The sequence below is a fragment of the Gopherus evgoodei genome, chromosome 9, assembly GCF_007399415.2.
Source record: "Gopherus evgoodei ecotype Sinaloan lineage chromosome 9, rGopEvg1_v1.p, whole genome shotgun sequence".
NCBI classification, from domain to species: Eukaryota; Metazoa; Chordata; order Testudines; family Testudinidae; genus Gopherus; species Gopherus evgoodei.
In genome coordinates this window covers 54,559,088-54,580,584 of record NC_044330.1, presented here as the reverse complement: position 1 = coordinate 54,580,584, position 21,497 = coordinate 54,559,088, and positions in this window count along the sequence as shown.

Sequence of the window (21,497 nt, the reverse complement as noted above, 5' to 3'; positions counted from 1 at the left end):
TGGCATTATGTCTGTGTGGCATTCCAATTTGTTCTGTTTGTTGTGGAATATTTGCATATTGTTCTAGAGACACTAGCTGAAGTTTTAGAGCAAGAGAAAGGAGGAAAATCTCAAACCACATAGCACAACTTGCTAGCTGCGAAGTGCAGTGTATAAGACCTAATCCTGCCATCCTTACTCAAGGTCCGACCCTGTAAATCTGAACTCTTGTCAGTAACCCCATTGTAGTCAATGGGACTATTAGCATGAAAAACAAATATTCAACAGGTTGAGAGTTGCGGGATCAGATCCTCAGTCTTTGCTTGGCTTGGCACTTTTGCCTGACTGTGTGCTAGGTAAGAAAGCAGGGTTTAGCCAACAGAAAAAGTCTGAAGTTCAGTAAATCTAGGAGAGACCAGTAGTGTTCAAACGGTGGTCCATGGACAACTGATATCCTCAGAGCTGTTGCTAGTGGTCTGCAGAGAGCTTGCTGGTCAAATAGTGCCAGTGTATCCTTGTATCCAGCTATCAAACTGCAATAGATGACCTCTAAAGTACACTGACTAGGTCCTTCCATCTGAAGTCAGCGGGACAACTTGTGTTTAGTATGTGCTCATCAGCATGAGTAAGGGTTGGACTGTCTAGCCTAAACCCTTTCTTAATATTGCTGCTCCAGATCAGCCTGGGATGCTGGTAAACCAAGTGCAAGCTCTAGCCAAGGCTGCAGGTGTTAGCTAAGAACAGACAAACTCGTAGCTGGGAACCAAACCAACTCACCTGTATGTTAGTTTTGTTCAAAATAGGTATTAGTCTTTTATAAGAATATATTTAGTGTTTAGACTCTTTGAAATGCTTGTACATTGCTGCATGCATTAGTCCCGTTTGTAATGTCTGTATTCCATGCTACAAGGAAATATGCAAGTTTTGCTTTATAACTTTGAAAATGTTTGCTCTGAACTTGTGAACCCGGGCACGGGAATCGTCATCCCCACCTATTCAGAAGGCCTATCAAACAGGGCATTAAGGAACATCACAATACAAAGGATTGGTGAATGGCCCTGTTACACCTTGGAAACGCTATGTGCAAAGGAGCTTGTCTTGTGGACTGAAAAGCCAAATGTAAAAGGTTAAACAGGATCACAAGAACATTTTTTATCTCTTTGCTGTTTGAACTCTCCCAGGGCCGGAGACAACATAAAACTAAAGCAAAGGTCCCCAGGGCCAGTCTGGGTCCCCCTTGAAAGACATTTTGAATGGACAGATTGCTACATCTCTTTCACCTTTAGGGACCATATATGGCAGCTCATTGGTGTGTATATGTTTGCTTGCTTTAACCTGTAAATAACGCTCACTTCTTTTTCATGCTTTATACACCTTTCGATAGTTTATTACAGGGTTGACTACAGGCGTTGTCTCTGGTGTGAGGTTTAGGGTACCAACTAATCTGAGGTAAGTGACTGGTCTCTTGAGACTGGAAGCAACCTGAACATTTTGCAATTTTTGGTGTAAAGGACCATTTATCGCTAAGTCCAGCTAGGCTGGGTGACAAGATAGACTGGAGAGCCCAAGGGGACAGTCTGTGACTCCATGGTGAGACTGTTACAGTGATCCAGGAGTTCACATTTGTTACTGGGTGGGTGAAAGCTAATTATAGAACACACCACTTGCTGGGGGTGTCTGCCCTACTTTCTGACAGTCCGCCCTGAGGTCTGCCCTCACGGTCGTGAGCCACTCCAGCCAGGGTGACACAGCCATTGCTGGAACTTCCACAGGAATGTTCTGTGATCATGAACGAGAACAGAGGAATGTGATCATAGATGCAAAGGGAAGTGATCAACAAGAGAATCTGTTTAGATGTGGTCAACACCTTGAAAGTATTGAGAACCCCTGCTTTAGAATGCCACATCTTCACTGAGCTTCAAGACAACTAATACTGTTTAGCCATTGTTATTATTGGTGAAAAACTCATTGCCAACAGGCTTGAACCAGCATTATTTAAGACAATCTATCCACTGCCCTTCAACCCCAACAGTAAGACGAAGGGACACCTCAGCAATAAAACTCATCAACAATAAGAAAATGGAACAGTCAATACCTGCTTACAAATCTGATTGACACATTATCTTCTCATCATGTCATGTCTGACCTTTGAGCCTGGATTGCGTTAGCTCTATCATCATTTATCCCCATCTTCCCCTGGAATCTGATGCCATCAAACACCCTGGCCATTTTAATGTTGTTTTTTTATCATCTGAATGGAAGGCTGAACATCTGGTCTGTTCCAGACTAGTATTAACCTCTCTTCTTTTCTTGCCCATTAAGAGGAACGGTGTGAGATAGCAGAATAGTCAGCATCTTCGCCTTTCTTACAAGACCAGACCTAGAATCTCTACTAAGCAGGCAAGCATGGGGAGGTGGATCCTATACATGGTTGTCCATCATGGCTCTGTGAGTAGCAGCTGCCCTAGTGTTTTGCATTCTTTTCTCTTCCCATCTCTTCTTCTTCATGGCTTATCTTGCTCAGAATTTTTTGTTGAATTGAGGGCTCATGAAAATAAGACTACTTCAGACCAGGCATAGCATAAAGATGCTTTTCTGCATGCTCTCCCTGCTCTCCACAGCTCTACCTCACTCATGACTTGCTACAACACCTGCTAGTTGAGTCCAGGGTGCCCACACAGCCAGCAATACATCTGTGATGGGTTGGACGCCCCCCATCCGCAATGCCACCTGATGTACTGGGGTTTAACTGAGCTTCTTCTGCTCCACCAGCCTGGATTCCTGCCCCCTGTTTTGCTGAATTAGGCTTTCTGTCCCCTTGCAGCAAGACACACACAGGTAGGGCCACACCCAGTGCAGACACAGACTTTATGAGATAACTCACCCAGCAGTCACGTGCACACCCCTTTTGAGAGATAAACCCAAAGGTATATTGTCCTGCGCTGTATAGAAAAATCTGTACAGTGCAAGCTCATAAAAATTTGCCCTCTTCCTCAATGTGAAGAAAGAGATGCACAGCTTCTTGCCCACCCTCCCCAGTTAGAAATGGCACAAACTGGCTTCACTAATAAACAAAACAAATTTGATTAACTATAAAACACAGATTTTTAAGTTATTATAAGGGATAGCAAACAGAACAAAGCAGATTACTAAGCAAATAAAACGAAACGCAAACTAAGCTTGATTCACTAAAGAAACAGGTTACATAATGTAATCTCTAACCCTAAATGTTGAATTAGGCAGGATGCAGAATTTCTGTAGCTCATAATTCCAGTTATTTCTTCTTACAGACTGGACCCTGTCTCTGGACTCACCCCTGCCTTTCCCTTCAGTTTAGTTCCTTTGTCCCTTCAGATTCTTTCAGCAGTTCCTTCTTCCTGGAGAATCATGTTTGCCTTCCTCCCCACCCTTAAATAAGATTTACATATGTTGGGAACCTTTTGTTTCCCAAACTTAACCCCCCTCTCCTTTTAGTGGAAAGTTACAAGAAGTCCAAGATAATGTTTAGTATCAGGTGACAAGACCACCTGACTTAGTAGTGTTACAGTTATGCCCCAGGACTCCTCCCAGGAAGAAGTGAGATTAGTATCTTCACAATCTAGTTGTTTCTTCCTAATAGCCCATCAGATCTGATGGGCTGTTGTTTGGTGGGTGTCTTTCCAATACACACCAAGTTGTAATTGTTACATAGTCCATATTCCTAACTTTAGATACAGAAATGATATATGCATACAAATTGAATAATCACATTAAATAAATCATAACATTTTCGATGATATGTCATGTGACCCATCTTGCACAAAACATATCCATATCAGAAGCATATTTCCATAAAGAATATGGGGTGTAATGTCACAGCATCTCACTCCCATTGTGGAATATCCTGGTCTTCTAATGTTGGGCCTCTTTCAAACAGGAATTGCCAGTTGCTCCAAACAGAGGGGAGAATGTCTAATCTTCTTGGAACTAGCTGAGCAGACACAACTCATTGCACTTGTGAGGCTTTGGTTTGAAATCATGACTCCAGAGGCCAAAGGGGAGTTATTAGCCCAGCCCTGCCTGCCAGCCAGACCAATGCAGGCTCATTTTCCCCTTTTCTCCATTAAACGTGGAACCCAGTGATTGATAGTGTGAATATCTGTTTGTATGCTGATTTAAGATTATAGCTGAAATAAAATTAGTAATGCTAATTGCTGTAATTAGACTTCTTTAGTCTCCATATGAATTTTACAGCTCTTATCACACATAGGACAAGAGCAAGACTTTCCCAAGAGAGAGAATTAACTAGTCAAGCAATAAAAATCTCTTCTTTTGAGCAGGAGGATGCAGGAATGTGCTGGCAGACAGTGGATGATCAAATAATGGAACCCCAGAATGCTCTCTTGTAGATCTTGGACAGCATCCAATTGGCACAGCTCAGAGCAGGTCCTGGTTTGCCACAAATAAGGTAGAGTTTGTCATAAGGAACAAACGTGCCATAGATTATGCAATTTATCTACTTTTTTGGGACCTTTCTTGCTTCCAGCCAATCTCCTCTATTGTCCCCTCTCCACTGTAGAGAAGCAAAAGTCCCTGTTCTGCATAGACTTCATATGTAACTTTAGGCAAGTTGCTTAGAGTGGATCTACACTGCAGCTGGGAGCATTCTTCCCAGCATGGATGGACAGACATGTGCACTCAAGCTAGTGTGTTAAAAATAGCAATGTAGCTGGGGATCCCCTGGGTATGTACTTGGGTAGCTAGCTCAAGCCACCCCTGCAGCTGCGCTGGTATAAAATCACTCGTGCAGCCACTCTATGCCAACAAAAGAGAGCTCTCCCGCTGACATAGCACTGTGTACACTACCATTTATGCCTGTGAAACTTACATTGCTCAGGATGTGGGTTTTTTCCCAACCCCCTGACAGTGGGGTAGTGTAGACACAGCTTAGCTCTCTATTTCAGGTAAAGCTAAGCTGTTTATCTAGCCATGTTAGGAAGTGCACTCCCAGCTTCAGTGTGAACATATCCTTAGTCTTTCTGTGCCCTAGTTAGGGATAATAGCAGTGACCTACCCCATGGGCTGCTGTGAGAATAGACATTAAGGATTTTTAAGGATGTGACAGAGAGGGGGATTTTCTTAGTTTTTTCAGTGCTTTGCATGCAGAGGAGGTGGGACTTAGTTTCCCTGTGTGTTACTGGTTTAATGAGGTGATATGAGAGGGAGTTTGTTGTTACAGAGGACCAGCGATGGAACTTGGGACCCCAGCCAATGGCCAGGGACTGGTGACCTGGTGACTGGGAGGCCCAGCTCAGAGTCACATCTGATTCTGGCCAGTGGGAGTACAATGGGCTGCGGAAAGAGGACCGCGGTGACCTGACCAGCTGGTTCCAGCCAGTCAGGAACAAAGGACGAATGAGAGGAGAGGACGCCCAGGTATCCCTGTTTACTTGGACAGAAGAAAAGGGACAGAGGCAGGGCTTGTGGGCAGGTGATATCAGATGCCCAGCTGGAAAGCATGGGGGCTCAGGGCTGGAGAGAGAGAGCAGGCAGAGCCCACCTGGATGCAGGAGAGACTTATACGTACTGTGCTGAGGGAGCTAGGCCTGAGGGCCCTGAGAGTTTCCTATGCCGTGTTCAGATGCTCAGTAAACCCTCCTGTTTTACACTAGCTGAGAGTCACTCCGGTCTAGAGATCAGGGTTGCATTATTCCTTCTGGGAGTGGAGACCCCAGGGCTCCAGAGCGAGTGGACTCTCTGCAGGGGCCCACAGCAAGAGACAGGTGTGCTAAGGCTCAGAGAGATGTGGTTCCAAGAGGCAGAGGGGCTTTACCCCCTAAGAGAGATTGGACCTCCGAGAAGGGCTGTCACAGTGAAAGGGGTTGCTTCCCAGGGACCATACGGGGCCAAAAGTGGGCATGACCTAAGAGTCCATGACAACCTGGTAAGAGTGGATGGTTTGTGGATGCACCCTGTAGACAGTTGGTTGCGAACACGAGTGCTTTGCAGCTAGTTGCTGCCAGCGATAAAATGAGGGAATTGAAGGAACCAGTGAGGAAATGGGCCTATAACCAGCTCTGTAAGAGGGACCTGGCAGAGAGAGAGGGCTGAGGATGGTGAGGCTCACTAATGAGCATCCGGTGCACCAGGCAGAGGCTGCTGCAGAAATTTTACTGGCCCGGGGTCTTTGACGCTGTCCAACAGTATTGGATGTCCTGTGACTCCTGCCAGAGGGTGGGGAAGGCCCGGGATAAGTGTAAAGCAACTCTGAGACTTTTGCCCATCATAGAGGATCCTTTCCAGAACGTGGCTTTGGACATAGTGGGACCCCTCAGCAGGGCGACCTGGTTGGGGAAGAAATACATTCTGGTGGTGATAGATTTTGCTATGTGCTACCCTGAGGCAGTAGCCTTCTCCTCTATCAAGGTAGACACTGTGGCAGATGTGATGCTCACCATTTTCAGCAGAGTGGGGCTCCCCAAGGAGATCCTTACTGACCAGGAGTCCAACTTTATGTCAACCCTGCTTCAGTGCTTGTGGAAGAAGTGTGGGGTCTGACACACCTAGGCCTCGGCATACCACCCTCAGTCCAATGGACTGATGGAGAGGTTCAGTGGGACCCTAAAGTTGATGCTGAAAATATTTATGGACAAGCACCCACAGGACTGGGAAAAGTATTTTCCCCACCTGCTGTTTGCATACAGGGAAGTGCCCCTGGAATCCGCAGGGTCTTCCCCTTTCGAGTTGCTATATGGGAGGAGAGTGAGAGGACCCCTGGACCGATGAGGGACAAGTGGGAGGAGAAGGCCTTTCCTGATGGATAATCACTGGTGGAGTATATACTGGCCTTCCAGGGAAAGCTCACAGAGCTCATGGGCTTGGCCAGGGGAAACCTAGCCAGGGCACAAAAGAAGCAGAAGGTCTGGTACAACCGCTCAGCATATGCCCGCTCCTGTGCTACTGGGAACCAGGTGATGCTTCTCATGCCCATGAGGAAGAACAAGCTGAAAGCTGCCTGGGTCGGCCCCTTCAAGGTCATTAGACAGGTAAATGAGGTGAACTATGTAGTGGAACTGTCCATTCGGGCACACAGTGTCAATATAATGAAGCAATACTGTGACAGGGAGAAGTTGGTGCTGGCTGTGTGTGGGCAGTGGAAGGAGAAGGGAGAGGATCCCCTGATGGGATTCCTCCCTGAGGCAGGGGCTGACCCCTCGCTGGAATCAATTCCTCTCTCAGACCAGCTAACCTCTACCCAGCAAGCTGAGATCAGAGTAGTGCTGCATTCATACCAGTAGCTGTTCTCCAACCAGCCTGGGCTCACTAACTGGGCTGTTCACCAGGTGCAGAAAGGAGCCAACCTTCCCATCAGGTATTCACCATTTGGGGTCACTGGGAAAACAGCCCAGAACCTGGAGAGATAGGTCAGAGACATGGTGGCTTTAGGGGTGATCCAGCCATCCTCCAGCCCATGGGCCTCTCCCGTGGTGCCGGTCCCCAAGAAGGATGAGTCAAAACAATTCTGTGTGGACTATCAGAAGCTCAATGCCATAACCATGTCCGATGCTTACCCTATATCTAGGACCGATGAGATCGTAGACAAGTTGTGGGGCACCTGGTACCTCACTACTATGGATTTCATCAAAGTGTACTGGCAGGTGCCTTTGGATCTAGAGGCCAGGACGAAGTCTACCTTCACCACCTCAATAGGGTTCTTCAAGTTCCTGATGATGCCTTTTGGCCTCAAGGGGGCACTTGCCACCTTCCAGCGCCTGATGGATCAGTTACTAAGGGGGATGGAGGCCTTTGCTCTAGTGTATATTGACAATATCTATGTCTTTAGCCAGACCTGGGAGGAATGTGTGTCCCAGGTGAAGAGGGTGCTGGGTTGCCTCCATGATGCAGGACTAACTATAAAAAAGCTGGAAAGTGCAATGTGGGGATGGCAGAGGTGTCATACTTGGGCCACAAGGTGGGGACCAGCCACCTAAAGCCAGAGCCAGCCAAAGTGGAGGCAATCAACGATTGACTCTCTCCCCAGACTAAGAATCAACTCCAGGCTTTCATTGGGATGGTGGGATACTACAGGTGGTTTGTGCCACACTTTAGCTCCCTGGCAGCTCCCCTCATGGAGCTCTGTAGGAAGGGAAAGCCGGACACGGTGGTCTGGACCGCGCAGTGCCAAAGGGCTTTCTGTGCACTGAAGGGGGCACTCATCCAAAGTCCAGTGCTGGTAAACCTGGATTTTAACAAACCCTTCCTGGTGTTCACTGAAGCCTGGGTGCGGTGCTGATGCAAACTGATGCTAAGGGGGAGAGACACCCCATTGTGTACCTTATCAAGAAGCTGCTGCTCCAGGAGCAGCACGATGCAGCCATAGAGAAAGAATGCCTGGCCATGCTGTGGGCCCTTAAAAAGCTGCAGCCATATCTATTTGAGCGGCGCCTTACTTTGTACATTGACCATTTGCCCCAACGTGGCTGCACCAAATGAAAGGGGCTAATGCCAAGCTCCTGAGATGGAGTCTGCTCCTCCAGGGTTATGACATGGAGGTGGTCCATGTGAGGGGGAATGCCAATGTTATAGCTGATACTGTATCACGGGGCAGTGGCCTTGAACTTCCCTAGGTCACTGGCTAAGTGACCCTGCTCAGTTCAGACTTGAAGGGGGAGAGATGTGATGGAGTGGAGGCTTTTCTTGTTTCTTTCTTGGTTTTTTTCCAATGGTTTGCATGCAGAGGGGGTGGGATGCAGTTTCCCTAAGTGTTACTGGTTTAATGAGGTGATGGGAGGTGGAGTTTGTTGTTACAGAGGATCAGTGACAGAACTTGGAACCCCGCCAATGGTCTGGAAAATGGATAACCCAGTGACTGATGACCTGGTGACTGGGAGGCCCAGCTCAAGAGTCACAGTTGGTTCTGGCCGGTGGAAGGACAATGGACTGTGGTGAGAGGACCCTGGTGACCTGACCAGTTGGTTCCAGCCAGTCAGGAACAAAGGGTGGATGAGAGGAGAGGAGGCCCAGACAACCCTGTTTACCTGGACAGAGGCAGGGCTTGGAGTCAGGTGATATTGGATGCCCAGCTGGGGGTTTGGGACTGGAGAGAGAGAGCAGGCAGAGCCTACCTGGATGCAGGAAAGACTTAGATGTACTGTGCTGAGGGAGGCCAGGCTTGAGGGCCCTGAGAGTTTTCTATGCTGTATTCAGATGCTCAATAAACCCTCCTATTTTACTCTGGCTGAGAGTCACTCTGAGAAGGGTTGTCACACTTAAGGGGGTTCCCCCCCCAGGGACTGTATGGGGCCAAGAGTGGGCATGACCTGTGAGTCCGTGACAACGGCACTCACAGTAATGGGTGCCAGACAAGTATCATTTGTTGGTGGGTAGATATGAGCTAGAAAGAAGCACCTCCTGCCTGATCTAAAGCATGTTATCCCACCATCTCCCTTTCCAATTCATGCTGTAAGCAGGGAGTGTCAGTAGTAAAATACAGTACATGTAGAAAGCCTCTATCCTCTGAAGTACATAACAGCCAATAGAATTTATTGCAGTTATAATCGTGTCTAGATATAATGATACTGTTCAGTTATAAAGTGTCTTTCGTCTAAAAGAACCCAGTCCCACGGTGCTTTTCTATTCCTATTACAGCTTTGGATGTGCAAAGATAATCCAATTGGCTGAGGCATGGTCCTATGACCAAAGATCGTTTTGCAGTATTGGCCTAGCTAGATATTTATGCCATAGTTAACACTACGGTGTCTGAGCACCTAGTATCAGGGGGGTAGCTGTGTTAGTCTGGATCTGCAAAAGCAGCAAAGAATCCTGTGGCACCTTATAGACTAACAGACATTTTGGAGCATGAGCTTCCGTGAGTGAGTACCCACTTCGTCAGATGCATGTAGCGGAAATTTCCAGGGGCAGGTATGTGTGTATATATATATGCAAGCAAGCTAGAGATAGCGAGGTTAGTTCAATCGGGGAGGATGAGGCCCTGTTCTAGAAGTTGAGGTGTGAAAACTAAGGGAGGAGAAACTGGTTTTGTAATTGGCAAGCCATTCACAGTCTTTGTTTAATCCTGAGCTGATGGTGTCAAATTTGCAGATGAACTGAAGCTCAGCAGTTTCTCTTTGAAAGTCTGGTCCTGATGTTTTTTTGCTGCAGGATGGCCACCTTAAGGTCTGCTATGATGTCTCCAGGGAAGTTGAAGTGTTCTCCTACAGGTTTTTGTATATTGCCATTCCTAATGTCTGATTTGTGTCCATTTATCCTTTTCTGCAGAGACTGTCCAGTTTGGCCGATGTACATAGCAGAGGGGCATTGCTGGCATATGATGGAGTGTATTACATTGGTGGATGTGCAGGTGAATGAACTGGTGATGGCGTGGCTGATCTGGTTAGGTCCTGTGATGGTGTCGCTGATGTAGATATGTGGGCAGAGTTGGCAACGAGGTTTGTTGCATGGATTAGTTCCTGAGCTACAGTTACTATGGTGCGGTGTGCAGTTACTGGTGAGAATATGTTTCAGGTTGGCAGGTTGTCTGTGAACGAGGACTGGCCTGCCACCCAAGGCCTGTGAAAGTGTGGGATCATTGTCCAGGATGGGTTGTAGATCCCTGATGATGCGTTGGAGGGGTTTTAGCTGGGGACTGTATGTGATGGCCAGTGGAGTCCTGTTGTTTTCTTTCTTGGGTTTGTCTTGCAGTAGGAGGCTTCTGGGTACACGTCTGGCTCTGTTGATCTGTTTCCTTATTTCCTCGTGTGGGTATTGTAGTTTTGAGAATGCTTGGTGGAGATTTTGTAGGTGTTTGTCTCTGTTTGAGGGGTTAGAGCAGATGCAGTTGTACCTCAGTGCTTGGCTGTAGACAATGGATCGAAAGTAGGCTTCCAGATCGCCACAGAACTGTATCATGTTGGTGGGGGTGGCAGGGCAGAAAGAGAGTCCCCGAGATAGGACAGACTTTTCTTCTGGGCTGAGTGTGTAGTTGGATAGATTGACGATATTGCTGGGTGGGTTAGGGGTACCATGGTTGTGGCCCCATGTCCTTTTTCCTTTGTAGAGAGATGAAGTGAGTAATATAGATCTCCTGTCTTATTTTAGTGAAGTCCATTTGTATGGAAGTTTGGTTATTAATGAGAGTCTCCAGGTTGGAGAGCTCTTTTTTGATGTTTTCCTGTTTGCTGTATAGGATGCAGATCAGGTGTTCCTCAGTTTCTTTGATAGAGTATGGCATAATCTCTCACTGTGGTCTGTGTAGTATGTAGATAGCAGTGGATTTTTTACCTAGCAACAGTATATCAATCCAGATGAGCACCTAGCAACAGTATATCAATCCAGATTAGTGGTCTCCTCATGTGTGAAGGCTATTCCCCTCTTTATTTTCATCATAATTATTACTAAACTAGGGTAAAGAGATGGGCCTGGCACTGGCTCTTAGGGGCAATTTGGGTTTGTGGTCATTCATAACTACAGCGAAAAGATGCGCTGCAGCTCTGGGCCAAGCACAGACTGCATTGCAATAAAAGACCTACAGTACATCTGCGGCTGGCCCAGGTCAGCTCACCCAGGCTCAGAGACTTGGTGTAGTGTAGACATACTAGTGTCTTCCAGCTGTTGGGAATACCGTTCATTGTTCCCGAAGCACTGCAGAGTCTCAGCGCATCTCATCTGTGGAGCAAGAGGTGACCTTTGTTTGAGAATCTTGAAAAAACAGAAGAGGGAAAGAAAAGCTGGTGGCATGACAGGGTGACTTCCATGCTAGCGGTGTGGGCTCTGTTAGCCCCAGAACCTGCGTGAACCAAACTTCTCTAAAAGTGAGCACTTCCCACAATGAAAACCAAGAGAACTGATAATAGAAATTACACTTATGAATAAACAAGCTCTTTAAAATATGGGCTCCTTGTGCAAAGTGTTATTTTTAACTTAGTGGCAATTTGCATGCCAGTCAATTTGCACACATTAAATACAGCTCCCCTTCCTCTTCACCCCCTTCCCTCAGAATAACAGCGTATTATAGTGCTGCTGGGACTGAGGAGTCCACAGCTCTGGAGGGTATATTAATTTACCCAACACATGCTGTGTAGGTTTTTATCACTTGCTGCACATTGGACCTGGTATCTTTGAAGTTGTTAGCGCCTCCAAGGGCCTTCTGCTGGAGGTAGTGGAAATGGAAAAGAGAGGAAAAAGCCTGGAGGAGAAATGTAAAGGGGAAGAAAGGAGATTGTTTGGTTTGTGTTAATGCTGGGAGGAAGAAAATGAGCAATGCATAAACCTCTCCCTTTGTGTCAGAATAGGGCGTTTTTATTATTCTAAATGAAATGTGACCTCTCCCTGGGGACTCAGAACATGATGCACAAGTGGGGGAAGTGAACCAACAAACTCTGCTGGAGGAGATGCTCTGTGGGAAAGCTGGTGGGGGGCCAGCTCTGCCCACCCACCTAGAGACAGCAAGATTGTGGGGGTGGAAGCTAATCATCAGTTAATGCCTAAGCAGCTACCCATAAGGGTTTAACAGTGAGTACTGAAGGCATAAGCTGGTCCTCTGTTTGGGGGGAGGTGGTGTGGCCTAGAGCATAGATCCTCAGGAGAACTGGATTCTATACCCTGATCTGACACTAGCCTGCTGGGTGATCTTGGCCAAGCCACTTCACCTCTCCATGCCTCAGTTTCCCCATCTGTGAAATGGGGATAGCTGTGGTTTCCTTTGTCAAGCATCTTGAGATCTACTGATGAAAAGTACTATATGACAGCTAAGCATTATTATTAGTCATGTGAGGCACTTAGCTACCATGGTGATAGGCAACCTTGTGAAAACACAGGATGGATACATAGTGTGTGACATCCCTTTCTCCCTCTGGTGTAAGCACAAATTCAAAACGTAATTTGTTGCAATTAGACCTAGTTGCAAGTATCTGACATTTCAACAAGCATTTTTTGCCAAACATTTTTAGTGAAAAAGTTATTTACCCACTTTGTGGAGCAGTCCGCAGTTTTGGAAAATTCCAAATGTTGACAAGAAAAGGTAGGACATTTTTAAAAATAAAATTTGCAGAACATCTGCATTTTTCTGCCACCTCTAGTTACAACAGGAAATGTTGTAATGATGCCAAATGTTCCTTTGAAAGAGCCTTTAAAGAGGGAGTTGAGTAAAACTTTTTAAAGGAAATGAATCAACTGGAATCCAGGTTGATATACTGTAAGGGAGACACATCATGGAGGCGCGTCATAGCGTGTCTTTGGTCTTCTTCAGCCATTGTCCCAACAAATCTTGTGAAATGTGGGGCACTCCACAGAAGCATAAAGTTGATGGCTCCTTCATGTTGAAGACATTTGGAATTGAGTAGAAAGAAGAGGAAATGTTTTTGCTATAGAAACCAAGGACAATGAGAGCTTAGGGGACAGAGATGAGGGTCCCCCCCAGGTGGTACTGAACTACAGACATACTTGCAAAATTTTGGATGATATGAAAACATTTTGAAACAAAGATTTTATGCTTTGAAATGAAAACCTAGCTGACAGTCATCTGGCTTTCTGGAGTTACTTGCTAATGGTACGATTTGTTCTGCAAGAATACCATCAAAAGTAATGGGTACCAATTATTATTACTGATATCACCGTAGCACCCGGAGGTCTCAGTTCATATCAACCCTGCCTGTGCAAACCAAGAGAGATGGTCTCTACCATTGAACTTGTAATCTAAAGAGATAAGGAAGACAGGCACAAAGAAGGGAAGTGACTTGCAGATCCATGGCTAGAACATAGGTCCACCGCTCTATTCACTGTGCCACCCTGCTCTCTGATACTCTTGTATGTTTCTCAGATACACAAAAAGACAGACATCATGTTTGCTTTCTGGCTTCCCCTTCTGGGGGAGTTCAAGACAGCTGTCTGGCTCCAGTCTTTAACACGAGACTTAGGGGAACCCACTCTCATGATGGCCAAGCTTGCCAAACCAGCGACCTCCAGTGTATGCTCTTCAGGTCTGGGTGCCCGTGGTCATAGTCTCCAAGGCCAGAAGGGACCATTGAGATCATCTAGTCTGACCTCCTGCATAGCACAGGTCATAGAACTTCCCCAAAATAATTCCTAGAACAGAGCTTTTACAAAAATATCCAATTTTGATTTTAAAAAAGTCAATGGTGAAGAATCCACCACACCCCTTGGTAAGTTGTTCCTGAGGAGAGTGAATGAGGAAAGACTCTCGAGGTAGTTAGAACTCAGAGGGTTGTGACCCAGGGAAGGGAGATCTTTGTCCCAATGCATCAGAATGATGTAAATGATGAGCTTTGATTTCCCATGGCCAAAGGGCTAAGAACAGGACGGTTCTCATTTTATATGAGCTGTTTTGCCCTGCCCTATTTCCAGTGCTGATTTGCAAAGGGGATATTGTGAAGCAGGGTCTTGGGAGGCCACCCTGCCATGGAGGATCTTGTGAGAGCTGATGATTGAGGTATTTGGGCTTGCTAAGTACTGGCTGGCCCCACTGATGGAACATGTTTCCATGGCAAAAGAACAATGCCTCCCCTTCCATCCAAGAACCATTTATTACACGATATGTTTCAAATGTCTCTTTGGGGAGGGAAAATAAAGCAAAGTGAAACAGATCTCTTTTGCTGCATGGCAGCCAGTGTTCTTCCCCATAATGAATTAATTATCCCTGCGCTTAGGCAGAGGGGAGGAGATGTCTGGAACAAGTGCCAGCTTCGCATTCCAAGCTAAACAGTGATGAATTTCTAACATCTTTTCCCAACATAAAATGGGCAATTAATTCATCAGGAACGTTAATTGTTAACTGTTGTTTTCCCCCTCAGCTTCCTCTCTCTGTTTACATGAAACACGGGGACGTGCGAGGAGCTGAGGAGTAAGAACCGGCTGGCTGAATCCTAGCATGGTTCTTTTTGTCTTTAATGCTTTCTTGCCTCTTTCCTATTCTATCTCTCTTAACGTCCTCTAAGGTCAGAAGTTTTTCCTGGTCTCTGCTTCATCCCCTGGAGGGAGTTGTACAGATTAGATCCTCAGCTGGTGCAAATCAGTGTCACTCCATCAGTGTCAGCAGCTGAGTATCTGGCCCTAGCTTTTGGAGACTCTCTAGCCTCCAGACGGCACAGGAAGGAGAATCATCTCACTGGCCCTTCTCCTTGCAAAAGGAAGCCCACTCAGGGAGGAAGGTCTGGGATGAATAATGACAACTTGAAATATTACCTGTGTAGAATACAGAGGCTCCAAAGCACAGGAATCAAATGCTCTTGCTCCACCATTGTCTAGTTCTTCCTTGTTTACATTTCTGCCCAGCCAAGCTGTAGATCAAGCACGAAAACCTAAATCGTGCTGTCTCTGGACTGTGGGTGGTGGGTATCATAGGCAGGAGGAAGCTCTGCCTCCCCAGACAGGCAGGCATGGCCCCACCCATGCTCCACCCCCAGGTCCCCCTCTGCAGCTCCCCCTATGCGATGGCCCTGGCTTGGGCTGGGGCCGTGCAGCCCACCCTCCCAGCGCTTCGGGGCTGGGGATGCTGGGGCTGCACCACCAGTCCTCCTGGCGCTCCGGGGCTCGGTGAGGGGGAAGCTAGCCTGGGGCAGGAGCTGATGGCTACAGTGGGGGAGAGTCTGGGTCTGGTGATGGGGACATGCGGGTCCTTGGGCAGAATGGGCAGGTCTGGGGGCTAGTCTCCTCCAGCCAGCAGGTCACACACCGCTCATGCTCTGGGCTCTGCTCAGTGAGCTACAGAGATATAAAGAAAGCATTCCGAGCAAGCCCATCCATTAAGGAGTCCTCTGTAAAGGACACAGGGATAGAGCCAAGGATTAGAGGACATTCAGTTGTGACTGTAGCCATCTGAACAAAGCAATGCTTCTCCCAGGCACAGAGTGTTGGGGGGACCCTTACTGAGGCTATACTTCCTATAACTCTGAACCTGCCAAGGTTCAACTGCAGGACTCCAAGACTTTATGAAGGCTTGAAACAAGTGACAATCAAAAATTATTTGTGCAGGATACTTAAAATGCATCAGGATCTTTCCATTTAGTGTCACTGACTCTCTCTATAACCTCGTTTTTCTTTGTCTGATTTAAATAATCTTCAACAGGAGAAGTGAGAATGTGGAATGGAGGTGAGATTAAAACGATGCCCCCAAAATGAGGGACTTTTGAAAGGTGAGACCTTCCAAGGGAGGTGGGCTAGAGGTGTGTGTGTGTGTGGAGGGGAGGGCAGGGCTTTCTGAGGCTATATTTTGAGGGAGACCCTCTCCCTCTATTTAAATTTAACACCAACCCTTATTGGATTATAACACTCCCTTCCTCCAATTCCAAAGGCTTGTGCAGGATTCTGGAAATAAACCTCATATGGGGAGTTGGGAATCATTTAAAAAATCTCTCTCCAAACACACAGGCCTCAGAAATGTGCCAAACAACTGGCATCCAGCTGGGGTCCTGCGAGCACTGCTTTTCATGCTGACCAGAATTTTCATTGTTCCCTTGTGTTACCCCATCTGGCTTTTGCTTTGGCTATTGATTATACTGGGCTGTCTTTTTGTTCTGTGTTTGTACAGCACCTAGCACAACGAGGTCATGGTCTCTGATTCCCCTATGCACAGTTGCAACACAAAAACAATAACACTAACAATCTAAAATGGCCTTACAGGTTCCGTATCTCACTCCATGTTGCATCCAGGGGCTCTGCTTTGGTGATGCAGGAATGTTTATGTTTAAATATTCAGGGCATACAATATTGCTGTTCTTATGTTTAAACATCAGGTTTAAACAAATGCTCCCCTCCCAATTGCTCAGCCTTTTTCAGACCTGGGTGACTAAACCCTGTCACGAGGACATTTGTCTGAATGGTTCAATGAATTTGCTCGGGTCATATTCCCATGCCTTCTCTGGTCACTGTCCATGAATATTCAAGCAGTGAGATATTAGCGGCGAAGATGTTCATGAGAAGTGAATTTCAAAGTCACATTCACAGATTTGCAGTATTACCATCGCAAACATTTAAAAATCTTAGTATTGGCTTGAAAAATGTGATTTTTAATGCATATGGAATTTTGGGTTCTTTTTCTTGGTTTTCTGGTTTTTGAAGCTTTAGGGGTCACTTTTTAAAGATTTTCTCTGCCACCAAGATGTCCAGAAACTTATTTTCTTTTCAGTGAAAACTGAGAATCTCACATAATCACATGACTCCATGAGCTCAGGTTTTGCCTTGTTACCTTTGTGGGTATGGTCAGCAGAGACACTGAGTTCTTGGTGGGTACAGAAATGGAGCTGGCCTCACTCCTAGAGCTGGCTTCTCTAGGGAATGGTCTAGGTAATATTGGCAAACTGGCACTGATTGCTGTGCTCTCCCCTACTGTCAATGCAGACTTTCCTTCTCCAGAGCTGTCAGCCCAGCACTTTTCAACAGCACTAAAAAAACACACCTTTCCCCATGCAGTCCTCTCCTCCCTGTTTTGAGCTATAATTGGTACCAGAAATGGAGGCATGCGGGATATGAAAATGTCCAATGCAATTGGCAGAAGCAATAAAGTCAGAGGGTTGTAAAAGGTACGTTTCCCACTTCATTTTGTGTTACTGGATCCTCTTGCTAATCTCTAACCGCTTGCAAACGTTGTGGTAGTAGAGTGTGCGTTCACCTTATACACTGCAAGGGAAATACATTGTGCATTAGACAGATCCCTTAATTTCAGTAGTGCTGCCCTCTGCTTTGCTGGCATATCAGTCTTGACCTGTAGCACTTCTTGCTAATGCAGTCTTCAGCTTCAGCCCCATCACAGCTCGTCTCATTTTGTCTTTTTTGTCATTTTGTTTTATCCCCCCTAAGGAGTGGGGGGTTGGATCCTGCCCCTGGAATTGGGAGTGCACTGCAGAGCAAGCCTGCCCTGGCCTGGTGAAGAGGGGAGTGCCAGAGGGGGTGGGCATTGTAGAGATAGTCTGCAGTAACAGAGCTTGTCCTCCAGGATGGGGCCCAATTCCTCATGCTGGTCCTTCATCAGTAGCACTGCAATCCCATGCACCAGGTTGCAAGGCACACACTCAAGTTTGGCCCACTTCCACTCAGGGTATGTCTACATTACGAAATTAGGTCAATTTTATAGAAGTCGATTTTTAGAAATCGATTTTGTACAATCGATTGTGTATGTCCCCACTAAGCTCATTAAGTCAGTGGAGTATGTCCTCCATACCGTGGCTAGCATTGACTTATGGAGCGGTACACTGTGGGTAGCTATCCCACAGTTCCCACAGTCTCTGCTGCCCATTGGAATGCTGGGTTAAGCTCCCAATGCCTGATGGGGTAAAAACATTGTCATGGGTGGTTTTGGGTTCATATCATCAGTCACCCCTCCCTACATGAAAGCAACGGCAGACAATTGTTTTGCACCTTTTTTCCTGGGTTACCCGTGCAGACATCATAGCACAGTAAGCATGGAGCCCACTCTGCTCACCATCACCGCTGCTGTTGTGAGCATTGTAGACACCTTGTGCATAATCCTGAAGTATATGCAGAACTGGGCTAAGAGATGCCAGCACGAGGAGGATTTTAATGAGGATATGGACGGAGACATTCCTGAAAGCATGGGCTGTGGCAACTGGGACATCATGGCGGCAGTGGGGCTGGTTGATACAGTGGAATGCTGATTCTGGGCCAGGAAAACAGGTACAGACTGGTGGGACTGCATAGTGTTGCAGTTATGGGATGATTCATAGTGGCTGCAAAACTTTCGCATGCGTAAGGCCACTTTCCTGGAACTCTGTGAGTTGCTTTCCCCCACCCTGAAGCTCAGGAATACCAAGATGAGAGCTGTCCTGACAGTTGAGAAGTGAGAGGCAATAGCTTACATCACTTGACTGCTACTGGTCAGCCGGGAATCAATTTGGAGTGGGCGAGTCTACTGTGGGGGCTGCTGTGATCAAGTAGCCAATGTAATCACTGACGTTCTGTTATCAATGGTAGTGACTATGGGAAATGTGCAGGTCATACTGGATGGCTTTGCTGCAATGGGGCTCTCTAACGATGGTGCGGCGATAGACGGAATGCATATCCCCATCTTGGCACTGGACCACCTTGCCAACCAGTACATTAACCGCAAGGGGTATTTCTCAATGGTGCTTCAAGCACTGGTGGATCACAAGGGATGTTTCACTGACATCAACGTGGGATTGCCGGGAAAGGTGCATGACGCTTGCATATTTAGGAACTCTGGGCTGTTAGAGCAACTGCAAGAAGGGACTTACTTTCCAGACCAGAAAATCACCTTTGGGGATGTTGAAATGCCAATAGTTATCCTTGGGGACCGAGTCTACCCCTTGCTCCCATGGCTCATGAAGCCTTACACAAGCAGCTTGGACAATAGTAAGGAGCAGTTCAACTATAGGCTGAGCAGGTGCAGAATGGTGGTAGAATGTGTCTTTGGATGTTTAAAAGCTCGCTGGTGCTGTTTGCTGACTAGGTCAGACCTCAGACCAACATTCCCATTGTTATTGCTGCTTGCTGTGTGTTCCATAATTTCTGTGAGAGTAAGGGGAAGATGTTTATGGCGGGGTGGGAGGTTGAGGCAAATGGCCTGGCGTCCGATTTTGAGCAGCCAGACACCAGGGAGATTAGAAGAGCACAGCAAGGCATGCTGCACATCAGAGAGGCTTTGAAAACCTGTTTCATGACCGGCCAGGCTTCGGTGTGACAGTTGTATGTGTTTTTCCTTGATGCAAACCCATCCCCTTTGTTGATTTTAATTCCCTGTAAGCCAACCATCCTCCTCCCTTCGAAATGAAGTAACTATTGTTTTGAAACCATGCATTCTTTCCTTTTTGATCAGAGTTCAATCTGCATAGACGCTTCTCCCCATACAGCAATCAGATCCTGTATCTCCCTTTTGGTCCATGCTGGAGCTCATTTGCGATTCTGGGGGGACTTCATGGTCACCTGTGCTGCTGAGTTCGCCACATTGACCAAACAGGAAAGGAAATTCAAATGTTCCCGGGGCTTTTCCTGTGCACCTGGCTAGTGCATCGAAGTTCAAAGTGCTATCCAGAGCGGTCACAATGGAGCACTCTGGGTTAGCTCCCAGAGGCCAATACCATCAATTTACATCCACACTACCCCAAATTTGACCCCACAAGGGGAGTAGCAGAGGTTAATTTTAAGAGCCCTTTAGGTCGACGGAAGGGGGTTGGTTATGTGGATGCAATCATTTTTAAATTGACCGAACGCGGCTAAATTCGACCTAACCCCCTTATGTAGACCAGTCCTCAGTCATGACAGTGGAGGGGTTGGGCCAAATCTGAGCAGTGCTTCATTTTATATTTTCTTTTTTTTGTTTTATTTTGTGTTATTTTGGATTTGAAAAAAACACTGATCTCTACTTATGCCTCCTTAGTCCTCTGAACAGTAGTATTAGAACTAGAGATTCACTGGCAATTCCAGAAAATTGGAGGTGGAGGAGAATTATTTTGGATTGAACCAAAAAACAAATTTTTCAACATTTTCAGTGAATCAATGTCAAAAACATTTTCTCTCAGGTCAAACTAAACATTTTGTTTCAATTTTGAACATTTTTTAACATTTAAAATTTTATTTTTAACAGAAATTTATAAACAAAAAGTTGTTCTGAATTTGAAAAACTGAAACGTCTCATTCTGAAAATGTCCAAAGGAAAGGTTTCAATTTTTTCATAATTTTTCCCCAGGTTTTTCCAAACAAAATAATTCAGCAAAATCTATATGAATTCTTGAAATGCTTAAATATTTTGATGTCACCAAATCTGCATTTTCACTGAATAAAAGTTTCAGTCCAAAAATGTCACCCAACCATAATTAGAAACATTAATAATCTGGACTTAAATGCTTAAGACATTGTAAAAATGTAGTTTTTATTTTACAGCTCTCTCCTGCCAATACTGACGTGAGATGGAACTAGTAGAAGGTTCTGTCCTACTCTGGTTCTTGTATTGTGTTCATTGCCACATGGTTACATTATCTCTTCTAGTTCCAGAATATGGATGGTCAGTGTTTTCACATCTACATTATTGTGTGTAGCTTTAGTGGCACAGCATTTTTATGAGAAGCAGATGGGCTGCCTATCTCAATAAAAGGTTGTAGAAGTTAACATGATAGAAAAAGGTCAGTATAAACAATTGGCATCTCTTCTCCCCTAGGAAAACAGAACAATTCAAGGCCATTGCTAAAAACAACTGGTGCGTAAGTTAACATGAATCCTGTACATCTCAGATTTACCTAGTCTTTATTTTATACTAGATAATGCTAGATGACATGTTTTCTCATGAAAAAAAATTCCTTTTCTCGATTTAAAGTATCTGGCATACAGAACCCTATGGAAAATTTTGCTTAGAGGTAATTCTTCCTATTTTTATCATAGCCTTTCTGTATTTTGGTTTCTTTCTCCCCCCTTTAATTAAGTAGAACTACATGAATGAAACCAGGATTTTGATAGCTTAAGTCATTTGCTTCTGTGGCTTATGAATAAGGCAATGGTCCTCAGGACTCCATAATTAAGGCTAAGTGTCAACACTAATTCTAAGCCCTCCTTTCTTC